General features: G+C 44.8%; 1 protein-coding gene and 1 long non-coding RNA gene across 4 annotated transcripts in view; one reads left to right on the top strand and one right to left on the bottom strand.

Annotated features, from left to right (window-relative positions):
* LOC140479583 (2-5A-dependent ribonuclease-like) overlaps positions 1 to 9180 on the bottom strand; it is a 53113-nt gene extending 43933 nt beyond the window's left edge. Inside the window, exon 1 of one of the 3 annotated variants that reach the window (XM_072573391.1) lies at positions 8986 to 9180. The gene's annotated coding sequence lies outside the window, so the exon portion shown is untranslated. The other 2 variants (XM_072573390.1, XM_072573392.1) reach the window with 2 other exon arrangements.
* LOC140479585 (uncharacterized) lies at positions 8772 to 20256 on the top strand. Its single transcript, XR_011961083.1, has 5 exons — positions 8772 to 8904; positions 11582 to 11920; positions 14623 to 14661; positions 19454 to 19493; positions 20031 to 20256. It is a non-coding gene; the product is annotated as an uncharacterized lncRNA (long non-coding RNA).
* The last annotated feature ends 1188 nt before the right edge of the window (positions 20257 to 21444 follow it).

Genomic DNA, 21444 nt, shown 5'->3' on the forward strand with positions numbered 1-21444 from the left:
TGATTCTGATCTCAACCCAAGGCCATTGCTGTCATGTGCTAATGTAATCATTAATTGCTGAACAGCACTGTTCTGTCCATAAGCATGAGGCCAAGCATTCAGTCGCTTGCAATTTTAATTCACCGTCTTGCTCTCATGCTCACATTTTTTTTAATTTCAAAAATATACTTTATTCATAAAATAATTTGATGGTCTGTACAGTTGGTCATGCTATAGATATGCAAACATTTGCATACAGAGATCAGAATTTATCATTTGTATATACAGGTCTGTACATTTAACAATCGTATGTCCATATATGTAGCTGAGGCGTCAGCAGAGCCCAAATGACTGCATGGGCCCCCTGTTCTTCTTAGACAGGCAGATGTTACATGGTGGTCTTTCCCCACCGCGCCTTGGCGGCAGCTGCCCCAAGCTTCAGCGCGTCCCTCAACATGTTGCCCTGGACCTTGGAATGTACCAGTCTGTAACAGTCAGTCGGGGTCAACTCCTTCAGCTGGAAGATCAACAGGTTTCGGACCGCCCAGAGAGCGTCCTTCACCGAGTTGATGATCCTCCAGGCGCAGTTGATGTTCGTCTCGGTGTGCGTCCCGGGGAACAGGCCGTACAGCACGGAGTCCCACGTCACGGAGCTGCTCGGGACGAACCTCGACAAACACCACAGCATTCCTCTTCAGACTTCCTCTGCATAGACACATTCCAGAAGGAGGTGTGTGACAGTCTCGTCCCCTCCCGCAGCCGCTTCGAGGGCAGCGTGCGGTGCGGCAGAGAGTCCGGGTGTGCATAAAGGATCTCACAGGCAGAGCTCTTCTCACCACCAGCCAAGCCACGTCTTGGTGCTTGTTGGAAAGTTCTGGCGGAGGCATTCTGCCAAATGGCTTTGACAGTCTGCTCAGGGAACCGCTCAACAGGATCCGCCCTCTCCTTTTCCCGAAGGGTCTCAAGGACGCTACGTGCTGACCACTTCCTGTTGGACTTGTGGTCAAAGGTGTTTTTCTTCATAAACTTCTCTACGAAGGACAGGTGATATGGAACGGTCCAACTACTCGGAGCGTTCCGCGGCAGCGAGGCCAGGCCAATCCTTTGCAACACTGGGGACAGGTAGAACCTCAGTACGTAGTGACACTTGGTGTTTACATACCGGGGATCCACGCACAACTTGATGCAGCCACACACAAAGCTGGCCATCAGGATGTGTTTTTTTCCAGATCTTTATACATCGTGTCCCTTCGCACCTGGTCCATCTTTGACCTCCATATAAATTGGAAGATGGCCCGGGTGACTGCAGCAGCACAGATTCTGGGAATAGGCCAGAACTGTGCCACGTATAACAGCAATGACAGTGCCTCACACCTGATGACCAGGTTTTTTCCCATGATGGACAGCAACCGTAGTTTCCATCTGCCCAGTTTCTGCCTCACTTTGCTGATATGCTCCTCCCAAGACTTGGCGCACGCCCCAGCCCCCCCGAACCAAACACCCAACACCTTCAGGTGGTCGGTCTTGATGATGAAGGGGATCGAGGATTGGTCGGCATCCTTCCTGATGGACTCGGCAAACGGCTCTATGAAGCACACAAACAAGGCAGGAGAGGGAGAGCAGCCCTGCCTGACTCCAGATCTGACTGGGAAGCTATCTGATTTCCACCTATTGATTGAGACTGCACTGACAATGTTGGTGCAGAGCACTCTGATCCAATTGCAGATTCCCTCTCAAAAGCCCATTTTGGAGAGAACATCTCTCATATACGTGTGTGTTATCCTGTCAAAGACTTTCTCCTGGTCCTGGCTGATCAGGCAGATGTCCAACTCTCTGTCCTGCACGTAGGCGATCATATCCCTGAGGAGTGCGAGACTCTCAGCGATCTTCCTGCCCAGTACAGCACAGGTTTGGTCACCGTGAATCACCGACCCCAGAGCAGACCTGACCCGATTGGCGACAACCTTTGACAGAATTTTGTAATCCGCATTCAATAGTAAGATTGGTCTCCAATTTCTGAGTTCCTCCCTGTCCCCCTTCCGCTTGTAGATGAGGGTGATGATGCCTTTCCTCATGGATTCACTCATGGTACCTGCCCGAAGCATACTGACATACACCTCCAGCAGGTCCTGGCCAATCAAGTCCCACAGAGCGGAATAGAGCTCGACCAGTAAGCCGTCGCTTCTGGGAGTTTTATTCTTTTTGAAGGACTCGAGGGCCTTGGTCAGCTCATCCAGAGATAGCGGCTGGCCCAGCCTCTCTCGTGTTCTGTCGTCTAAGACCTCCGTGATAGAGGACAGGAACAACTGGGAGGCCACGCTGTCAGTCAGCTTCGCGTCATACAGACTGGCATAGAAGGATTTGCTGATCCTCATGACGTCAGCGTGAATCGAGCCATCTTCTTCCTTCAGGCTGCTGAGCAAAGAGCTCTCTTTGTGCACCTTCTGGAAAAAGAAACGTGAGCACGTCTCGTCCTGCTCCACCGAGCAGACCCTGGACCGGAAGATTACCTTGGAGGCCTCTGAGGCAAAGAACAAGGTTTGCTGGCCCTTCACCTCCTTGAGGTCCTCCGTGCCATCGACCCCCATCGTCTGCAGAAGGAACAGGTTCTGCCTACTTTCCTGGAGCTGGGACAGTTTTCCCCGCCTCTCTCTCGCATTCCAGTCCTTGGCCAGCTGCTATGTTCCAGTGAAGCTCAATGCAAGTTGAAAACAGCACCTCATCTCTAATGAGGCACTTTATAGACCTTTTGACTCAACATTGAGTTCAACAATTTCCGACGATTTGCTCTGTTCCCCATTTTGCCACATGCCCAGTTTGAATCTTGCTCTTCATTTGTTTCAGACAGTGCAGTTTGTGATTCTGCCATTATTCTGGACCAATGCTTTGTCTCTTTATTACAACCGTTACCACTCCTTTGTCTTTTTTTCCATGACATTTTTGTCATTTAATCTTTTTCACTCTCTAAACCACACCTGACAACCCTGTTTAATCTTCCTCCCCTTCCCCACTTTCAACAGCATAAAAGCCATTACATTTTTACCCTGCAGGTTATATTCAACCAGAAACATTAATTCTGTTTCTCTTTCCACAGATGCTACCAGACCTGCTGAATGTGCCCAGCACTTTCTGTTTTCATCTAAGATTTCCTGCATCTGCAGTATTTTGTTTTCACACCTTTTGATGTTTATCAATTCAAGTAATGGAACAGAACATATTATGAGGAGAAGGGTGCAATTACTTAGAGTTTTCCATTTGAGTTGAAGTTAATTTGAGATGAAGTTCAATGTGGAGTCGTGTGAGGACATACATTGAAAGAATATGCAGATACAATATAAAACAAAGGGGACAACATTAAAGGATGTGTAGATGTGTTCAAGTCATTAACAGTTGAGATAACAGTTAATAAAGCATACAGAATCCCAAGCTTTATTAACAGGGACATAGAGGAGGGAAATTAAGTTGAATTAGTATAATACACAAGTTAGACCTCAGTTGGCATATTGTGTATAGTTCAGGATGCCACATTATAACACGTGGAACATATTAGAGAGATTACAGAAGAGTTTGACAAGAATGGTTCCAGAGATGAGAAGCTTTTGTTGTGAGGAAAGATTGGGAAGTTGGGATTGTTTGGCTTGGAAAGAAGACCAAGGCAAGAAAGCACTGTGTGACATATTGTTCTCTTACTGGACTAGTGATCTAGAGACCGAGGCTAATGTTCTGGGAAATTCGGTGCAAATCCCACCAAGCCAGTCACCCTCAACATTTCTCTCCAACTTATTCATACAAATCTGAAAAGTCAAGGGTCCCAACACCAATCCCTGGGGAATACCATTTTCAACCCCTCTCCAGTCTGAGAAATTCCCTTTGTTTCTTATCATTTAGTCACGTTCAATTCCATGCTGCCAAGGACCTGTCAAAGAAACCATTTCTAATTTGCTTACCGATCTGCCAGGTGGCACCAAATCAAGCACTTTCTGGAAGTTCAAATATACACTATCCACTGCACTGCCCTCATCCACCTCAAATAAGTCAATTAAATTTGTCAAGTATGACATGGACTTGAAAAAGCCATACTGATTGTCTATATTAGCTTATTTTGGTCTAAGTGTATATTTACCTTATTCCTCCATCAGTTTTCCCACTTCTGATGTCAAGTTAAACAATTATGTCATTTCCCAGGTTAGCCTTTGTCCCTTTCTTAAACAATGGTGTCATATTTGAGAATGGTTCCGTGATTTGCTCCCTTACCTCTCTAAGCAATTTCGGATATATGCTGTGAGTGCCTGGTGACTTCTCTACCTGGAGTGCTGCCAGCCTTTTTAACACCTCTCAATATCCACATTTTCATCTAGGCCATTGTCACCAGTTTTTAATTTGATAAAGACTGAAGCAACATAATTATTCAGTATCACTGCTATACCCTTTGCTTCAGTGAGCAGCTTACTCTGCTTGTACCTTATGGGCCCCAATCTATCCTTCACTAATCTTTTACTGTTAACATGTTTGAAGAACATTTTATGATTTGTTTTAGTGCAGTCTGCCATCCTTTCCCCATGCGTCCTCTTAACATTCCTTATGCCAGCCTTAGTTTCTCTCCTGCATTCCAGATATTCTTCCGGATTTCTACGGCTATTCTTATTCCAGTATGCATCATATTCCCCCTTTATCTTCCTTATTTTCTTATCGATATCCTTAGTCATTCAGGGCACTCTATCTTTCGGTACACCATACTTATTTCTTATGTGTGTGTACCCAACTGGCACCTTATTCGTCTCTCTTTTGAAAGTCTCCCATTTTTCATGCATTAAGATGCATTTCCAATCAACAAGCTCCAGTTCAATGTCTAAACCCCTAAAATCTGCCCTTTTCCAATCTGAGATCGTGATCCTGGACTGATCTTTATCTTTTTCCAACTTAATATTGAACCTCATCACATTATGATCGCTATTTCCCAAATACTCTTCCACTCTGACTTTCTCCACATGGCCTGCCTCATTTCCTCAGACCAGATCTAACACGACTTCCTCCGTGGCAGGACTGGAAATGTACAGTTCTAGAAAGTTCTCCTGCACACCTCACAGGAATTTCTCCCCTCCCATGCCCCATATTCTACCTTTTTCTCAGTTTACTCTAGAGTAATTCAAATCACCTACTGGATTAGTGGTGCTGGAAGAGCACAGCAGTTCAGGCAGCATCCAACGAGCAGCGAAATCAACGTTTCGGGCAAAAGCCCTTCATCAGGAATCGGCTTTTGCCCGAAACGTTGATTTCGCTGCTCGTTGGATGCTGCCTGAACTGCTGTGCTCTTCCAGCACCACTAATCCAGTATTTGATTTTCAGCATCTGCTGTCATTGTTTTTACCTAATTCAAATCACCAACTATTATAACCCTGCTTGTCCTGCAGATTTCCATAATCAGTCTACAAAAGCTCTCTACTAGTTCTTCAACCACTATTTGGAGGTCTATACTAAATACCTAACAAGGTAACTGTTCCCTTCTGGTTTCTCACCTTCATACCGTATAGATTCTAATTCAGGAACTGCATTTTATTCAAGGACTCTAGTACTATTTTTGATCGAGACTGCTAGACCTCCTTCCTTATTACTTGCCCTGTTTTTAGTAAAAGCCTTATAATCCAGAGTGTTAAGTATAGAGTCCTGTTCAAGCTTGAGCCACAACGTCATATCTTTCTCAAGCCATTTTGTTCATTACACTCCAGCATTTAAATGCATACACTTTAACCCAACCCTTATTGCCCATTCTTCCATATTCAAAGGCAACCCTTTCTTTGTCAACCGCCAACCCACATGCCTTCCCTCACTTCCTTTTCCCTATCTTCTCTCTTTTGCCCACTCTGATCCTTCCAACACAAGGCCCATCAAACAACCTAAGTCTAAGTCCACCCCACTACACTGTTTACTCTCTCAGCTAGGAGAAAAATTCAAATTCTGCTCAGGTACACCCCATCTCTTCTGAACAGCTTCCTCCTTTCCCAAAAGCAATTGCAATGTCCTAAAAATCTAAGCCATTCCCTTCTACTCCATCCCTCAAGCCATGCATTTAGCTCCTTGATCTGCCTTTGCCTAAGCTCATGGCACAGTTAGTATTTCTGAGATTACTACCCCAGAAGTACTGCATTTCAATCTACTCCCAACTCCTGTCTCTGATCTTCCACACTATCCCTCCCTTGTTGTTGGTTCCCACATGTACCACAACCGCTGGTTGTTCACATCCTTTTCCAGAATTTTATCCAGCCATTCTATCACATCCTGAAGTTTTGCACCCAGGAGGCAACAGACGATATTGGACTCAAAATCATGGTTGCAAACTAGACAGTCTATCCCTTGGACAAGTAGTTACCCACTACAACTACCTTTCTAATCTGCTTATGCTCCTCTCTCTTTTTTTCCAGACTGGCCTTGGGCTCCTGGTACAGTGGTTTTCCTGGAGTCATCCACCCCGGACGTTTTTGTATTGCTCACTAAATAGGCACCTAAACTTTTAGACAGCTCCACTGAACTCCGTTTGCTGGACCTGCCAGCTCCTACCCTTTCAGCAAATAGTCACCCACTCACCAGCCATCTCTACACTCCTCCTTACCTGACTATCGTTGTTGATCTGATTTTATATTTAACTCTACAGTCCTACAGGTCCCAATAATCTTGCATCCCCCGGTCATCAAGAATCTATCTACCATTGCATTCAAGAGGCCATTGGAATTAACAAAAAGATGAGCAGGCTTATGGGGAAAAGAAAAGAGAATGGCAATGAATGAGGAAGTGCATTTAGAATCACAGAAATCCTACAGTGCGGAAGCAGGCCCATTGAGTCCAAACCAATCCTCTGAGGAGGCATCCCACCCCGATCCACACCCAAACCTCCCCCTGTGATCTTGCATTTCCCATGGCTATTCCACCTAGCCTACACACCCCTGGACACTATGGGAAATTTAGAGCAGCAGTGCTAACCACTGAGCCATTTGGAGAGGCAGTGAAGATATGATGGGCTGAGTGGCTTCCTCCAGCTCCATAAAAAGTATTCTTTTATTGCAAAATTATACTTTATTCAGAAAAGGAATCTTTATGCACACACACAATTACTAAAGTATTACAGTTCTGTACAGTCTTTGCATATCAATAACAAACAAACATTGGGCTTTGACTTTATAGTTACAACAAAGTTTGTGAGAAGATTTGTAGCTCGGGTGCTCGTTGTTGTGGTTCTATTCGCCGAGCTTGAAATTTGTGTTGCAGACGTTTCGTCCCCTGTCTAGGTGACATCCTCAGTGCTTGGGAGCCTCCTGTGAAGCGCTTCTGTGATCTTTCCTCCGGCATTTATAGTGGTTTGAATCTGCCGCTTCCAGTTGTCAGTTCCAGCTGTCCGTTGCAGTGGCCAGTGTATTGGGTCCAAGTCGATACCCAGCATGAGCAAAACCAATGTAGCGTACAAAATCCCATGCAAGGACTGCACAAAACACTACATAGGACAATCAGGAAGACAGCTAACGATCCGCATCCATGAACACCAACCAGCCACGAAACGACACAACCAGCTATCCTTAGTAGCCACACACGCAGATGACAAGCAACATGAATTCGATTGGGGCAACACTACTATTATAGGACAAGCCAAACAGAGAACAGCCAGGGAATTCCTAGAGGCATGGCACTCATCCACAGATTCAATCAATAAGCACATCGATCTGGACCCAATATACTGGCCACTGCAACGGACAGCTGGAACTGACAACCAGAAGCGGCAGATTCAAACCACCACAAATGCCGGAGGAAAGATCACAGAAGCGCTTCACAGGAGGCTCCCAAGCACTGAGGATGTCACCTAGACAGGGGACGAAACGTCTGCAACACAAATTCCCAGCTCGGCGAACAGAACCACAACAATAGTTACAACAAACCCGAAGGCATTTCATACTTATGCAAGATATTATTTACATGTACTAATAGCACAGGGAGGGTCAAATACTGAATGGACACCATTGTACTTTGGCAGAAAGACCTCAGGCAGTGTTCTTTCCCCACAGCCCTGGTTGTGGCTGCCCAAGCTTTAGTGCATCACCCAAGACCTAGTCCTGGACATCGGAACGTGCCAGTTTGCAACAACTGATTGAGGTCAAGTCTTTGCACTCAAAGATCAACAAGTTTCAGACAGACCAATGTGTGTCTTTTCAACAAGTTGATGGTCCTCCAAGCGCAATTGATGTTTATTTCAGTATGCGTCCTGGGGAACATACCGTACAGCACAGAGTCCTGTGTACAGAGCTGCTCAGGAGGAACCTCCACAAAAACCATTGCATCCCTCTCCAAACCATCTTTGCAAAAGCACATTGCAGATGAGTGACAGTCTCTTCAGCAGCGCGGCCACTTCAAGGACAACATGCAGAGTCTGGGCATACGTGAAGGAGCTAACAGGCAGTAACCTACTCACCACCAACCTTGTTGGAAAGTTCTGGCAACGAGGCAGTGTAACCAGTCTGCTCAGGCCACCACCCGACAGGATCCACCCTTCCCTTTCTCAGTGCTGACCACGTCCTGATGATCTTATGGAGAAAAGTGTTTTTGCGTGCAAAAGGACGGGTGATTCGGAGAAGGTCCAACTACTTGGAGGCCGGACCCATCCTTCGCAATTCGGAACAGATACCATATAAGGAAATATCGACCGAGGGAATGCGCAAATGAATGAGCTGCAATTTCACTTCCTCGGGAGGCGTTCATTCATTTATTAGCTCAGCTGGAGGCGGGGCCTGTGACGTCTTGACGCCTACCACGTGACCTATGGTGCAGGGCCCTCCCCCTACTGGTCTCGCGCCTCAACTGGCGGTAATGAATCGATGTACCTCGCTCTGTACGTATTCGGTTTAAAAAAAAATTCAACAGACTGAAGTGAAACTGCGTCCTCAGGTAGTATTTATATTTGAAATAGCAGTTTATAATAATCCAAGTGCGACCGATTCTGTTGCTTTGCGCGAATTCCCCTTTTACCTCAGGAGGCGAGGGTTTTCTATGAGTTCGCGTATTTTCTGTGCGGGTGTCGGCTGTTCCGGTTTCGGGGGGGGGGAAGGAGAGACAACCTCCGGCTCCGGTGTTGATTGCGACCGCGGGGATTATATTTGAGATTATATTTGTGGGGCTGTCGGCCACGGTGTTTTTACGGTGGGCAGGCCCGCCAGGCCCGCGGTGTCGTTGCGCAGGCGCGGCACGGCACCAGCGGCCCGCGGTGTCGTTGCGCAGGCGCGGCACGGCACCAGCGGCCCGCGGTGTCGTTGCGCAGGCGCGGCACGGCACCAGCGGCCCGCGGTGTCGTTGCGCAGGCGCGGCACGGCACCAGCGGCCCGCGGTGTCGTTGCGCAGGCGCGGCACGACCGGAGGCGCTGCACGAGTCTTTGATTAGATTACTTACAGTGTGGAAACAGGCCCAACAAGTTCACACCGCCCCGCCGAAGAGCAACCCACCCATACCCCTACATCTACCCCTTACCTAACACTATGGGCAATTTAGCATGGCCAATTCACCTGACCTGCACATCTTTGGACTGTGGGAGGAAACCGGAGCACCCGGAGGAAACCCACGCAGACACGGGGAGAACGTGCAAACTCCACACAGTCAGTCGCCTGAGGCGGGAATTGAACCCGGGTCTCTGTCGCTGTGAGGCAGCAGTGCTAACCACTGTGCCACCATGCCGCCCAAGGCCCTTCCACATCTGTCAGAAATTCATCTGTAGTTCTGATAATGTCATCTTCTGCATCCGTTGCACCCCAGTGTGGTCTCCTCTACATCGGGCAGACAGAATGCCTACTTGCGGATCATTTCAGAGAACACCTGTGGGACACCCGCACCCACCAACCCCACGGCTGAACACTTCAACTCCCCCTCCCACTCAGTCAAGGACATGCAACTCCACCATGCCGCCCTTGGATCGAGGGCAATTCCAAATGGAAAGACTCCGTGTCAGAGGGAACAGCACTGTGAGGCTTGGAGCTCCTCTCAGCGTCAAATCTGACACCAAGATTGTCCAGAAGAAAGTGAGGGCTGGAAATCAGAGTCGAGAGTGTGGTGCTAGAAAAGCACGGCAGTATCTGACAAGCAACCCTTCGACAGGAATAAGGCTTGTGGGCCAGAGGGCTGAGAGATAAATGTGAGGGGGTTTGGGGGGGGTACTTACCTGGGAAAGCGATAGGTGGATGAAGGTGAGGGAGTCGGTGAAAGGTCAGAGGGGGCAGTGATGGACGGGTCTGGAGGTTGATGCTGAGCTGGAGGTTTGGGACTGGGATAATGTGGGGGGAGGGGAAATGAGGAAACTGTTGAAATCCACATTTATCCCGTTTGGTTGCAGAGTCCCAAAGTGGAATATGAGGTGTTCCTCCTCCAGGTGTCTGGTGGTAACGGTTTGGCGGTGGAGGAGGCTCAGGAGTTGCATGTCATTGACTGAGCGGGAGGGGGAGTCGAAGTGTTCAGCCGTGGGTTTGGTGGGTGCGGGTGTCCCACAGGTGTTCTCTGAAATGATCCGCAAGTAGGCATTCTGTCTGCCCAATGTAGAGGAGACCACACTGGGGTGCAACGGATGCAGTAGATGACATTGGCAGAACTACAAGTGAATTTCTGACAGATGTGGAAGGGCTTTGGGTAGAGGTGAGGGGAGTGGTGTGGGCGCTGGTTTTGCACTTCCTGCGGTGGCAGGTAGAGGTGGCCGGAGTGGGGTGTGGACCTGACGAGGGAGTTATGGAAGGAATGGTCTTTTCGGAAAGCTGATAGGGGTGGGGAGGGAAATATATCTCTGGTGCTGGGTTCTGTTTGGAGGTGGTGGAGGATGATGCGCTGTCGAAGAATTTGCAGGTAGTGGTGTTCCCATATATCTGCCTTTGTTCTTTTAGATGGAAGGGTTTTTTTGAAGGTGCTGTTCAATAACTGTAATAGTTGAAGGGGGGAATTAAGGGTAAATTCATTGGCTTTTTTGGCTACAAATGCATCCATAGAATTGGGACAATGAGAACAGCCCATGAGCTCCCAGCTGATACCAGTGGAGAGGTGTTATAGGAGGATGTTGTGGTAGACGAGAAAAAACAATTTACTTTGGTCATTATGTTGGATGCGACTTGGATAACAGTCATTTCAAAAATGTGGCAAATCACAAACTTGCTTGGAAGGATTCGCATGTAGAATTTGGGAAAGATGAGCACAGGTTTGAGGCAACAACATATGAAAATTGGCAGGCGCTGCGGGAGTTGAGTGTATATTTCTTGAGAGTCGTGATGAGAGATATTTGAAGACGAAAGAGACAATGTGAAAAGGAGGCAATATGTGAGTAAGAAAGTTAGGAATTTCGCAGTTTAGCAGACCTGTAAAGGACCTCTACTGTTCTTCATCCACAGAAGACTCTCACAGACCTGTAAAGGACCTCTACTGTTCTTCACAGAAGTCTCTTTCTGCAGTTTAGCAGGACAAGATTTGAAGGAGTTTTTTTTTGAGGGGGTGGGGGTGGTGCTGATGGACCAGAAGTGGCTGTGAGGAAACATCGATAAATAAGTCACTAACTTCACTAATTTTCCAGTGTTAACGCCATGCTCTCTACTTGTCTAGTTGACTGCATCTTCAACAACGCACTCTCAGAACAGTCCAGTGGATCAAGCATTGTGCAGTCCCTCTCACATTGGTATGCTTCAACTGCAAAGTACTATGTAGAAGATGGATTGTAGAAACTGTCCAAACCTGGCATTTGTGCTAACCAGGGGAATGTGATTAACAGGGATGGTAGCAACGTCATATTCACTTCCAAGATGCGTTACCACTCCTCATTCGTTGCTGGATGAAAATCCTGGAGCTCCCTAACTAACACCACAATCACAATAGTGGTGTTTCATTGAGGGAAAACTGGAATGGTGCCTTCCTACTGACGTCAGTGTTTTAACACCATTAAAGGTGAGAGTACCACTGTTGTTCTTTTAGCATTATTTTCGTGCCCGGACTCTCTAGTGTTTGAATTGGATGATGCAAATGATGGTTATTGGGAAATGTGATGTTACTGATCTTGAAAGTAAGTGCTCTGATGCATCTTTCAGTGGGTATTCAGATAATTAGAATTTGTGATGCAGAGTGTGGTCAGTTGGTAACAATGATCTGGACACTGATAATTATTTCATGTTGTTGCCAGGAACTGGATATGGACCCGGTGACCATTTGAATATGGTGACTGATTTTTGGTTTATGGTTGCAAAAGACAGGAGTGCGTTTTTGACTTGTTAATTTTTAGCAGCAGGATTTGAATGATGACACTGTTTACATGTTGAATTCACCATGAGACTCAAAGTAAACGCTCTGATATGTCCTGTAGTTCACTGGAAGTTGATTTCATAATTGGCTGTTCAAAAAATTGAATTTTACTCTTTAAACTGTACCTCACCTCACATCACTCTTTCTCTGGTATATGATCATTCTATAAATAACTGCAGGGAACATTCTCTTAGGAATAAAGTTGTTACATTGCTTCTGCCTGTTTGTGACTGAGTTATCCCCATTTAGCCTCAATATTTTGATTTGGAGGTGTTGGTGTTGGCCTAGGGTATACAAAGTTAAAAATCACAACACCAGGTTATAGTCCAACAGGTTTAATTGGAGGCACTAGCTTTCAGAGCACTGCTCCTTTATCAGGCGGTTGTGGAAATATATAAATGCCAGGAAATCACTTGAGAATGTAACTTCAAAAAAGTTCTGGGATTTGCATATGAAAGAACTGAAACCAACATGGTCATTCTAAAAGATTAAGGAGCAGCGCTCTGAAAGATAGTGCTTCCAAATAAACCTGTTGGACTATAACCTGGTGCTGTATGATTTTTAACTCAATACTTTGAGTGGTTGTTTAAGTTTTAAAAATGAGTGTTTTATGACTGAGGATGGCTGTGCTGTGAATGCGAGGTGATTAGTTACCTTTGTAAATAATCTTTGTATTCAAAGTGATTTCTATTGACAGTGACCAAGCTTTGAAAAGATTTACTTACTCTAACACAGTCAGTCAGTTCACAATAAACAAACATGGGTCAAAGATTAAATAAAGCAACTTCCTCAACTGTGCAGAACTGAAGTTAACTCTTGTTTATGACTGAGAACAGGTTGGATCAGTGAGCGCTTTCACTAAATCTGCTGCTCTGAGGAATTATGTGCTGACTCTCAAACTGTTTCAGCATCCGTTTGCATATGCCTTTCCCTGGCTTACTGAGGTTGAGAAAATGAACATTTAAAAGTTGTTGGTTGATTTAATTAATTGATCACTGGCATCATCCAATCAGAGGGCTGTGCTTGTTCAAACTCATTCCTGGATTGAACAGTCACGAACTTCTGACAAACCATTAATTTGGCAGATCTAAAAGTGAGTTTGATGGGTGATTGGTAGGTGAGGTTACTGAGGATGTTGGAAACAAGGCCAGAAAGTGGAATTTTATTGCAGTTAGCCATGATCTACTTAAATGGTGGAATAAGCTTGAGGAGCTGAATAGTCTACCCCTCATTCTGAGTTGTATAGAGTCTAGGCAGGGAAAATTGTGCAGCTAAGTGCTTTATTTTAGTCAATAGTCTGATCTTGCATTGTTTGCTCTGTCTATTGACAAGCGTTGGGCATCTTCTTGTCAAGGTTAATCTGTTCTGTAGGGTGATGCAGAGCTGAATCTGCAGCCGCTCTGTCCACAAAACTGCTGGCATGTTGTGGGCTAAACTAGGTGCACAAGTTAGGTGTTGACAGTTATTTTGGGTTGAGGGGTGTGGTAACTGAGACATGATTTAAGATATTTTCTATTTGATTATGTTCAAACATGTTAATTCACACCACTGGAACAGGTGGGACTTGAACCCAGACCTCCTGGCTTAGTGGTTAGAGACACTACCACCCCACCACAAGAATCTTTGAGACATGATTTAATACTTGGAGAATATTTGCCAATAGGCTGGTGCCACCTCACCTGCAGAGTGTTCAGTTTTTGTTACTCTTCTTGATTCTTTTACCTTCAATTCCCGCCATAACCTCACTGCTCCCGCTCTCTCAACTCTCCTTCACCCCCTCCAATTCCTTGCTTCTTGAACCTTCACAATTTAAAATCACAAAACAGTTGTTGTCTGTGCCCACTTGTTGCTGTGTACAGGAGTGTTTAGATAGCAGTACTCCAAACAGGGATTAACCCGACCCACAAGTCTCCTATTTTGTTCATTGTCTGTCTGGTAATGTCCACTATCCACAGTAATTCGCAGCAGAATGATTCAAATTTTAAAAATTAAATTGTTGAGACCAGTTTTTCCTCTTAAGAAATGAGAAATGCTTTAAAGAAAAGTGCTTTTCACATTTTCTTTTATCTCCAGTGAGTTGCATTTTGATTTCAAATGATACTCTAATTTGCTCAACAGTAAGGGTTGTTCCCAAACTGGGACATGTGATGCTGCTGGTGTCCAAAGCAAGCACTGATTCAACCTTTAGCTCACAGGAGGATATTGAGGTTGCAGTTGGATAGCCATAGGAAGATACTAGGTGTATGCTCCCTTCCTGTTTCCTCGGACTGGAGCTCAGCTTAGGAGGCAAAATGTGCTCAGTTAATGATAAAATGGTTTGGATATTAATGATTACTTAATGTTGTTAACAGAGCGTGTCTGGGCAGGGAGCCTGTGGTCTGTACAGTTTGGTAAGTAAACTCTGAATACAACAGAATTTCTACAATACAGACAGTTGGGAATTATGAACAGGTTTCATTTTTGTGTAAGTTCATAAATTAATTTGTACGCAAGTCAGAACACAGTGCAATACAATATAAAATGGCTGTTTGTAAACACAAGACATATCAGGTCTTTAAAATGAATAAGGGATCTTATTCGTAAGTATGAACGTTAATTTGCAAGTTTGTAAATCAGGGACCCCCAGTACAATATATCTGCTGTTTAATATTCAGGAGTACAGTGCAAATGATGACCTTGTTTATACGTTGATTTCACCATGAGGTTCAAAGTAAATGCTCTGATGTGTCCTGCAACTCACTGGGAGCAGATTTTACCATCAGCTGTTCAAGAAATATGGCTTTACTCCTAGCTGCTTATATTGCTCATCACTCTTAGTGAAGTGAGTGGTTGCCCTTGTTATCAAGGCAGCATTTGACAGAACGCAGCCACAAGGAGCTTACTAAAATTGAAGTCAGTCGGATTCGAGGTAAAAGCTCAACACTAGTCTGAATCCGAACACAGAAGATGATTGTGGATGTGAGGCTAGTTGTTTAAGCACGTTCTAGGCGTTGTTGCAGGAATTGCTTAATGTGTACGTGAGGCCCAATCATCATCATCTGCTTCATCAATGGCCTCTCCTTCATCATAAGGTCAGAAATGGGAATGTTTGATAGTGGTTAGTCTGTTTTTGGTATCATTTGCAACTCAGTATGGAAAGCAGCAATTGTGTCCCCCAAATGAAAAGCAATTACCATCACAGACATGTAGATCAAACTACCCCTGAACATTCTCCCATATCATTCTTGTTGACAAGACATGTGGTTGCACCAATCACAGAGGTAGAGCAGGTCAGTAGATTGGGAATACTGCATGTCCTGATCCCACAAATCCTGTTCACTATTTACAAGGTGCAAGTCAAATTTGCTGTGGAATGTTTTGCACTGCATTGTTTAGTGTAGCTTCAGCAATGCTCAATAATCTCCATCCATCACTACAACTTTCATCTACTGCCATTCACTCCCATCTTCACTGACGTACAGTAGCAGCCATGTGCTCTATTTAGAAGGTGCACTGCAGTGACTTGAAGTTCCTTTGAAATCATTGCTGCCCTTGTCCTTTCAGGTGGAGTGGTCAAATACACGGGAACACGGTTACCTGTGACTCTCTCTCTCTCTCTCTCTCTTTCCCCCAGCCCACCCCATTCTCACTCGCGCTCGCTCTCAGTCCTGATTTGGAATTATGTAGACATTCTTTAACTATCGTTTGGTCAAAATCCTGTTATTTCCCCTCTCGCAACTCTGTATGTGTTATTACACCACGTGGACCGCTGTGTTCAAAACTGAGGCACACCAGTACCTTCTCCAGGGTAAATGAGAATGTGCAAAAATGCTGGTGTTAATGATAACCCCAGATCCCATGAATGAAGAAAAAAAAACCTTAATACAAAGTAATATATAATGATCTGAGCTCGATCCTTGGGAGCTTTTTGATCTTCCGTCTGACTGAGTAAATAAACAGTGAGCAGACAGAAACTCCTTGTTTGGAACTAGGGATGTATGTGGTGGATGCATCATGATTGGTGCTTGATTGTTTCTAAAGAATAGTTTTGGTTTTTGAAATAATTTATATTGCCAGTGACCAGTTACAGAAACTGTCTACAATAGATTTGTTAATCTCCAAATTCACCATTCAGTTCCCAGTGCAGAAACATTACTCTGTAAACCAACCGTTCTTTGAACAAATAGCTTGTCTTGCTGTGCTGATACTAACTCTTGTTTAGTTTGTGATCCATTCAGAACTGTCAAATGACAGAACACTGGATCGATGAGCACTAACTCTGCTGCTCCAAAGGAAGCCAAACAGAATTCCAAATGCTTCCTGTCACAGATTGTACATTCCTTGACCTGGTATAATTTGTTGATTGAAGTTGAGGGAAGGAACATTTGAAACAACTAGCACTGTTTAAGTTTGATCAGAGATTTTTTTTTTTATTTCAAAAATATACTTTATTCATAAATGATTTGATGGTCTGTACATTGGATCATGCCATACATATGTCCATATTTACAAACACAGATTCGACTTTATTCTTGTCCTTTACAATCCTGTGCATTTTTTCAATCTTGTATATATACATATATTTGGCTGGGGCATCAGCAGAGCCCAAAAAAACGTCTGTATGGGCCCCCTGTTCTTCTTTCGGCAGGCCGATCTTACACGGTGGTCTTTCCCCACCGCGCCTTGGCGGCAGCTGCCCCAAGCTTCAGCGCGTCCCTCAACACGTAGTCTTGGACCTTGGAATGTGCCAGTCTGCAACACTCGGTCGGGGTCAACTCCTTCAGCTGGAAGATCAACAGGTTTCGGACCGCCCAGAGAGCGTCCTTCACCGAGTTGATGATCCTCCAGGCGCAGTTAATGTTCGTCTCGGTGTGAGTCCCGGGGAACAGGCCGTAGAGCACGGAGTCCCGCGTCACGGCGCTGCTCGGGACGAACTTCGACAAGCACCACTGCATTCCTCTCCAGACTTCCTCTGCATAGGCACATTCCAGAAGGAGGTGTGTGACAGTCTCGTCCCCCCCGCAGCCACTTCGAGGGCAGCGTGCGGTGCGGCAGAGAGTCCGGGCGTGCATAAAGGATCTCACAGGCAGAGCCCTTCTCACCACCAGCCAAGCCACGTCTTGGTGCTTGTTGGAAAGTTCTGGCGATGAGGCATTCTGCCAAATGGCTTTGACAGTCTGCTCAGGGAACCGCTCGACAGGATCCGCCCTCTCCTTTTCCCGAAGGGTCTCAAGGACGCTACGTGCTGACCACTTCCTGATGGACTTGTGGTCAAAGGTGTTTTTCCTCATAAATTTCTCCACGAAGGACAGGTGATACGGAACGGTCCAACTACTCGGAGCGTTCCGCGGCAGCGAGGCCAGGCCCATCCTTCGCAACACCGGGGACAGGTAGAACCTCAGTACGTAGTGACACTTGGTGATCAGAGATGTGGATGTTGCTGGCTGGACCAGCTTTAATTTTCCACCCCTAGTTGCCTTTGAGAACGTGGTGGTGCTCTGTTTTCTTGAACCATCACAGTCCATTTCGTGTGCTATGACACTTAACTCAGTGACACTGAAGAAATAACTGTTTTTCCAAGTCAGAGTGGTGAGTGACTTAAAGGGATTTTCCAATTCCCTTACACAAACAAAAATAATCTTTTTAACTACCTTTTTAAAACTGAAAACAGCCCAAGCAGCTTCAGAGTCGAGGTTTAATCATAAGCAAATGAACACCGAGTCAAAGGTGGAACCAGTGCACATGGGCATACAATTGGCTCCACCTAGTGGAGAGCCATTCTTTGTTCTCTTTTTTGATGTCCTGTCTCATAGCACTCATCTTCAGTCCCGATTTTGTGCAGCTGGATGCATTTTAAACTTTGAACAGAATTTGCTAAGACCATTATTTTTGCTGTAAGAAGTGAGGATTTTAAACAGAGGAAGTGCACCTGACCCTTCCATTCCTGCTTTTAAAAAAAATACAGGTTTTCATTTCAAATGCCACCCTCATTTTTTCAACAATCAAGGTTATTCCATTAAACCAAAATAGATTGGACCATTGCATAATAGGAAATGAGATGTTGCTGATCTAGATTGGTGTAGAATTTCCAGAAGTTGTCTCTGTCTCTATCTATCTAGCGCACTCGCATGTGTAGAAATGCAGCTGTCTACGACCAGATGTACTTTTCATCAAATGAAATGTCAAAAACACAAATTCTGTGCTCTGACTATTTGAACTGAATGTTCTGGAATTTTTTGGAACCTTAGTGAATCCTTTTGGCGAGGTCAAGATAACCCCATCACACATGTCCCTTGGGAATGATAAAAGTAGACATGAATGCAAGTAAATAGAGCCCGGACCTAGTGTTGTCAGAAACAACCACCTAACTATACTAATCCTATTTTCTAGCACTTGATATCATAAGTGCATATCTAAATACTGCTTCAATGTTATGAGGGTTTTGGGCTGTACCACCCTCAGAGTTCCAGATTCCCACCACCTTCTGGGTGAAAAACGTTTTCCTCATATTTCCTCTGAACCTTCAGCCTTTGACCTTAAATCTATGCTCCAGGGTCATTGATCCTTCCATCAGGAGAAATGTTTCTTCCTGTCTATGCCCCTCATAATTTTATATATCTCAAATCTCCTCTGTTCTAAGGAAAGCAACCCCAGTCTGTCCAATCTCTCTTCAAAACTGAAACTCTCCAGACCAGGCAACATCCTGTTAAATCTCCTCTGCACCCTCTCCAGTGGTATCACATCCTTCCTGTAATATGGATTCCATTATAGGAATATAGAACTGCATGCAACTCTAGCTGTCCCCTAACTAACATTTTATATAGTTCCAGCATCACCTTCCTGCTCTTAAACTCTATGCCTCAGCTAATAAGGACAAGTATATCATACGCTGCCTTAACCTCTTGATTTACCTGTTCCCCTACCTCAAGGGATGGGTGTAAGTGCAGACCAAGGTCCCTCAGATACTTGGTGCTTCCCATCGTCCTCCCTTTCATCATGGATCCCTGTGCCCTGTTTGTCCTGCCCAAGTGCATTACCTCCTGATCTTCTGGATTCACCTGTATCTGCTTTCAAATGTTTTTTCTGGGGGTGTAGGCTAGGGTGCAGAATAATCCAGATTAGACTGAAGATCACTTTAGGGGGTGGATGTGATCAGTTGTTGATATGAAGGCATGAGCCCTAATAATTATTTCATGTTGGCAGATGGAGTCTGGACATAGAGGCTGTGATCACCATCAACATGGTAAGTGAATTGTGAATGGAATGAAATTGTTTGAATATATCCACTTGTTAATTTTCAGCAGCAGGATGTTCATGATGACACTGTTTACATGTTGATTTCACCATGAGACTCCAAGTAAACGCTCTGATGTGTCCTGCCTCTCACTGAACAGATTTCGCCATTAGCTGTCCAGGAAATAGAGCTTTATACCTGGTTGTGTAATTTCTATCTTGTTCCCTCATCTAGTCACCCTACAAGCTGACTGAAAGAATAAATTGAGGGCACGTGAGATTTAAAACAAAACTGGGCAATAATTGAGATTAAATGTAGCAATGCTAATAATGAAAAATAGAGCTAAAAACAAAGTGTGAAGAAATCTATGATTAGCTAATTGTCTCTTTAGAAATGGTGCTATTGCATTAATGTGGCCAGTAGAAAGGCAAGACCAAATGTGTAGACTGAAAAAAGTGAGGATTCTAGTGATAAGAGATGGGAGGTGCTTTAGTCATTTTTAAAGACATCTTCCCCAGTTACTGACCTGTCTCTCCTATTTTACAGATGTTGGCTGTAGCTGTGCGGTGTCTTCCTTTTGGATTCTGAGCAGAGGTTAATGTCTCCAGCCAATTTATTTCTGGTCTGACAGGAGGTCGCTTTGATTTTACAAAATACAAGCTTGTTTCTAAAGCTGGATGAACTGACATGTTGTGTGCTGTCAAACACAAACTGGCTGTTATCTCATACTGTCACGTAATCCCTTGTGAGGCTGAATAAAGCTCTGACCTTCCATGGCTCCAATTTATTTCTGAACGAGTGGGTTGTTGCCATAAATCCTCCTTTCCCCTCCTTTTTCCATTGAGAAATTTTTGTATTGTACAAACTGCTTCTCACAAAAAAAAGGTTGCACTCGTTTCTTGACAGTGTCTTTTTTCACAATGCTGCCTGTGGTGAAACAATCTCTAAGGAGTTAGACCATAAGACATAGGAGCAGAAATTAGGCTCACAGCCCATTGAGTCTGCTCCACCATTCAGTCATGGCTGATAAACTTCTCATCCTCATTCTCCCACTTTCTTCCTGTAACATTTGATCCCCTTGACAATCAAAAGCCCATCTCTATCAGTCTTAAATATACACAATGACCTGGCCTCTATAGCCTTCTGTGGTAATGAATTCCGTAGATTCACCACTCTGAAGAAGTTTCTCCTCTCCATTCTAAAAGATCTTCCTTTTACTCTAAGGCAGTGCATTGGGTCCTAGTCTCTCCTAGCAGTGGAAATATCTTTCCAACGTTCACTCTGTCCATTCAGTATTCTGTAAGTTTCAATTCGATCCTCCCAATCCTTTAAATTCAGAGTATAGATCCAGAGTCCTTAACCATTACCTCAATGTTAAGCTTTTCAGTTCTAGGACCATTCTTGTGAACCTCCTCTGAACATGCTGCAGGGCAAATACATCCTGAGATATAGGGTTCAAAGCTGCACACAGTACTCCAAATATGGTCTGACCAGAGCCTTTTAGAGTCTCAGAAGCACATCCCTGCTTTTATATTCAAGTCCTCTCAAAATAAATACCATCAGTGCATTTGATTTGCTAACTACTGCAACCTGCAAGTTTACCTTTAGAGAATCCTGGACTCAAACGCCCAAGTCTATTTGCACGTCAGTACTTTGAACTTGTGCCACATTTTTAAAAAAAAATCCACGCCTGTATGTGATGGAATACTTTGCAGTAGTTTGGATGAATGCAGCTCCAGCAACACACTTGAAACTTTAGGACAAAATAGTCCTGTCCATTGGCACTTCCTCTGCTACTGATGCAAAACTAACGAACTACAAGATGCAATGCAGCAACTATTTCAATAGCACCTTCCAAACCTATAACCTCAACCCTGAGAAGGCGAAAGGGAGCAGGTACAAGGGATCACCAGACCAGGTGCTGTAGGTACACCCATGATCACACAACACCTGGTTATAG

Source organism: Chiloscyllium punctatum, chromosome 7, assembly GCF_047496795.1.
Source record: "Chiloscyllium punctatum isolate Juve2018m chromosome 7, sChiPun1.3, whole genome shotgun sequence".
NCBI classification, from domain to species: domain Eukaryota; kingdom Metazoa; phylum Chordata; class Chondrichthyes; order Orectolobiformes; family Hemiscylliidae; genus Chiloscyllium; species Chiloscyllium punctatum.